This window comes from Hevea brasiliensis, chromosome 7 (assembly GCF_030052815.1).
Source record: "Hevea brasiliensis isolate MT/VB/25A 57/8 chromosome 7, ASM3005281v1, whole genome shotgun sequence".
NCBI classification, from domain to species: Eukaryota; Viridiplantae; Streptophyta; class Magnoliopsida; order Malpighiales; family Euphorbiaceae; genus Hevea; species Hevea brasiliensis.
Genome location: NC_079499.1, coordinates 102,796,812 through 102,801,249, shown reverse-complemented (window position 1 = coordinate 102,801,249; position 4,438 = coordinate 102,796,812).

Sequence of the window (4,438 nt, the reverse complement as noted above, 5' to 3'; positions counted from 1 at the left end):
AACAATATTTAATAATTGTTGAAATAATAGTTTACAAAACAAAACTTATGCTTGTTATACCAATTTCAATAATTATTGAAATAAATCTCATAATTAATAAACATAGTGCATAAGGAAAAATAAAATCATTTACTTATGTAAAATATTCAAAACAAATTCAATCAAAAACTAGTTGTGTATAAACTTCTTTTATCGACTCAATTTACTCAAACTTTCGTTTCTCCTTCGAAGATCCCTTTCCAATTGAAACACATAAATTTAAAGTGCTTTAGCATCCATTTCTAATACTTAAATTTTAACAATTTCTTTACAGACTTATTCTACCTATTACGGTTTATAAATTTTGGGTCTTTCACATTTTTGTTTATGGTGGCACTATTTATGGCACTATTCAAGTCAAAATATTGACTTTTCCATACTTAATAGGTTTATTAGTTCTAATTACACCCATATACCACATTTTGGGTGTTAATTTTATTGGCATTGATTGCTAATTCAATTTCTAAGTCTCCTAAGAGAAATTATAATTTTTCAGTTTTGATCCTCTGTATTCTATTATTCCATTGTTCTGGTTACTGTGAGAATTTGGCTAAGTGTCCTTCATCAATGTTGTTCCTTATTGTCTTAAATTTATTTTCCTTTTTGAATCACTCCATTTAGAGTTTTGTAGCCCAAGTTATGCCTATTTTCCTAAGGCTAGTCGGATTTGGTGTTACCCAAAATTCTGGGCATTTTCTGGATATTGGTAGTTTTTGGTAGTTTTTGGTGTGTTGACTGCAGGTAACTTTTTAGATAGGTTATGATCAAAATTTGGGTTTGTTTTCTTCATAAAAGTTGTAGGGATATATCTCAACTTTCCATCGATATAAAATTCAGGTCATTTGGATCTTCCTAGACCAAGTTATGGTCATTTATGTAACTACTGTTAGTGTACCCTAATCCGAATTTGGCCTCATGGTTCACTAAGTTATGGTCATTTTCTAGGCATGATTCTTAAATAAAAAATGGTCCATTTTGTGTCTAGTTTCATTTCCAATTGATCTCACACCAATTGGGTTGGTAAATTTTCAGTTTTGGTCCCTGAAATGGACCTAGGTCAAGTTGTCTGCGTATTGACCCTAACCAATCCAAATTGAAACTTGGTTCTAACAATTCACACACACCACAAATGGTCACAATTGACCATTTCTCAACTCAAATAAGGTCATTTACATCAATTGACCAATTTTCAACTTTTTCCCTAATTTTTTACATGTTTAAAACCCTAATTACATAGGGTTCAAATCTAATGTATTCAAAACATATATCCATACTTTATATACACAACTCAACCTAAACAACCATTCAAACACCTCAAAATCATTCATTTCAAACCCTAACTAAGGCTGGCCAAAATTTTTGTTTGGTCCCCCAACAATTGTTTTCTTTTGATTTTAAGTTAATTTTTAAGTTACACTAAAAACGTAGGTATTAAACATAAATTTTCAATTAAATTCACTAACCTTAAACTTTGAAGTTCAATCTTCCCTTTCTTCATTTTTTTCTTTTCTTTCCTTCTTCTAAAGCTTCCTCAAGTTGATCTAACAAGTTTTTATGGATTAGTTTGGGATCAAAATAGGTTTAAGTGGTTGAAATCAAGCTTAAACTCAAGCTTTCATGGTGGTGCTACAATGGTGGTTTAAGAGAGAGAGGTAGGGCGGCACACTTGGGTGGAAGAAGAAGAAAATGGTTTTTCTTTTCTTTTTTTAGATATTTTATGTCTTTAAAAATGCTTTTGACTTTGTCAGTTTAGGTAGGAAAATTAAAATTGTATTTTGACATCATTCATGATGTCATCCAATGATGTAAGCATGATGTAATCAACTTTTTTCTTTTTCTTTTTCTTTTACATTTATTTTTTCATTAGTTCTTTAATTTAATTCTTGATCCTGAAATTTTCTTCTCTCTAATTTTATTGGACAATTAGGTCAGGAGTCAGCTTTAGGGGTGAATTGACCAAATCGTCCATCGCTGGTTCAATCTGGTTTGCAAGTTATTCAATATTTCTTTCAAATCCTTGACCTAATTATTTGACCTGCTTAACAACTCTTTTTCACGATTTTCTCTTTTCCATTGTGTTCGTAATAGTCCTAAGGATCGCGACGTCACATTTTCCGATTCAGAATTCGGGTTACGATTGACCTCACAGTCATTTCCTGAGAATGTCACCCATCGTTGTGACTCCCTGCTCATTTAACTTTTTATGCTTTGTTTTTCTTTTTTATACTTAACTATTTGGCAATTACTAATTATTTGCATTCAAGGCTTATCTAGGTGTCTTAGATGTGATTCTAATCCCTTTAATTATCCGAACCGATACCGGTCACCAAAACAGTAAAATATACCAGGCTATGCAAATAGGGGTGTTACACCTTCTTTATGTCCTAAGCACTATTTTATCTTATTCAGAAGGAAGCTAGTGAGGGGAATTTGAAAGGAATTAAGTTAGCAAGGAGCACTCCAAGAATTACTAATATTCTGTTTATGGATGATTCTTTGCTGTTCAGTCATGCATCCTGCCAAAAAGCTCACATCTTTAAAAATATTCTGGATAAACATTCATTCTCGACGGGTTAAAAAATAAATCTTCACAAATCTAGCATCCAATTCAACAGAAAGGCTCCTCTCAATCTGAAGAGAGAGATTTTACAATTAATGGGTATGCAGGAAATGGATAAGTAAGAGAAATACTTAAGTCTCCCTTTAGTTTGGGGACGATCAAAATCTCAAGTCCTTGATTTTGTGAAGGATAGAATTATGGTGAAAATGCAATCCTGGAAGCAAAAGCTTCTCTCCCAAGTAGGAGAAGAGGTACTTATCAAATCAATGCTTAGTGTTATCCCCTCTTTTTCCATGGTTCTCTTTAATTTTCCAAAAGCATGTGCTCTACCTTGAATAGTTATATTTTGAGTTTTTGGTGGGGAAGGAAAGATAAAGAGAAAAAAATGTGTTGGCTTAATTGGATTACACCAAGCTGCCCTAAAGCTTTAGGAGGGATGGGATTTCGAGATTTTGAGAAATTTAATCTTTCATGCCTAGCTAAGCAATGCTGGCGTCTTTTGAATAATCTTACCAATTTATGGGCTCAGATCCTCAAAGGATTATACTTTCCACATAATTCCTTTTGGCAAGCTCAAAAACCTCATAATGCTTCATGGATTTGGCAAAGCCTTCTTGCAAGTAGGATAATTCTCAAGGAAGGATATCATTTCAATATTGGAGATGGGTGTAAAACATGATTTGGGATGAACCCTGGATTCCTTCTCTTCCCTAATTCAAAGTTTCTCACCCTCATAATTGCCCTACTAACATTAATCTTGTGTTAGATTTGATTGATCATAGAAGGCTGGAATGGAAGATAGATGTGATCAATGGTTTATTCAGTTAAGATGTGGCCAGTGCGATCACTTCTATCCCTATTACCCCCTGAGGCCATGAGGAGCACATAGTGTGGCACTTTGAACAACATGGGAAATATACTGTAAGATTAGGATATCTACTGCTTCTTAAAAAAACCATGGCTCTTCACAATTCTTAGCCGAGAACATCCATTCAAACCCCAGCTCAGGTATGTAAAGGCATTTGGAAACTGGATCTGCAACCAAAGATTAAGCATTCCATTTGGAGGACTATGCATGATGCTCTCCCAGTCTAGCTAAATCTTAGAAGGTAAGGCATGCCTATTGATCCCTTGTGCCCAATTTGTTATAAAGAGGAGGAATCTTTAGAACACACAATTTTCTGGTGTGATCATGCTAGGGCAACTTGGTTCCTTAGCCCCTACAGTTACAAACCAAATCCTGTATGCTTTTCATCAATAGCAGAGTAGTAGAGTAGAATGTTTCAAGAGTTTACTGCTGACTCCTTTTTTTAAGATCATTTGAAGTATTTAGCTATTACAAATTGGCAAATCTTGAAGGAAAGGAACAAGGTTGTTTTTTTTATTCTTGTACTCTTAATCCTCATTCTACTGTGATGAGAATCAATGGTAGAGTTCAAGAGATGGAAGCGGAGGGTAGGTTCTCCTTTAGAAATCAATTGAGTCTTGCTATGGGGTCCACTCCAATGTTACGGTCCAAACCTGTTAGGTTCAATTGTGACGTTGCTTAGACTGATTCCTCTTCCTTCTCATCTGTTGCTGCTATTGCTAGAGATTGGACAGGTAGAGTTATTGATGGTAATGTTAAGAGAGTTAGATGTTCTTCCCCTTTGAGTGGAGAGGTGACAGCTGTGTTGGAGAGAACTTGTCTAACTTATGATATGGGGTGCATTAATATAATGCTGGAATCGGATTCTCTTAAGCTTATCAAAGCTTTGAAAGATCATAGTAGGAATGCTTGATGGGAAATCTGAGCTGTGACCCAAGCAATTCAGTCTTTTGCTCCTTTATTTAGAAGGA